The sequence below is a fragment of the Charadrius vociferus genome, unplaced genomic scaffold (genome assembly GCF_000708025.1).
Source record: "Charadrius vociferus isolate BGI_N301 unplaced genomic scaffold, ASM70802v2 scaffold356, whole genome shotgun sequence".
Taxonomy (NCBI): domain Eukaryota; kingdom Metazoa; phylum Chordata; class Aves; order Charadriiformes; family Charadriidae; genus Charadrius; species Charadrius vociferus.
Genome location: NW_009648717.1, coordinates 212,086 through 212,409, shown reverse-complemented (window position 1 = coordinate 212,409; position 324 = coordinate 212,086).

Here is a 324-nt window from a genome sequence, read left to right as displayed (position 1 = left end):
GGGGGGGGAACGACAAGCCACCCCCCTGCTCCGAGCTCCTTTTCGCAGGGCCTCACCGAGCCCCAGAGCATCAGTCTGTCCCACTCCGAGCAACAGGCCGCCTCTTCTTCGCGTAGTCCCTTTCTCCAGCTGTCCCCTTGTTTGGGAGCATTCTGCGATAAATGCTATAAAACGATGAATGGTGGCAGTGTTGGCAAAAAGCATTTCGCTGCTGGATTTGGAGGTGAGGGTATGGCTTCCGTGCAGCCAGACCTGCTCCGAGCAGGTGCATGGGGCACAAAACCACGCGGGCACGGCTAGGAGAAATGTGGCTGGGCTGCCTGC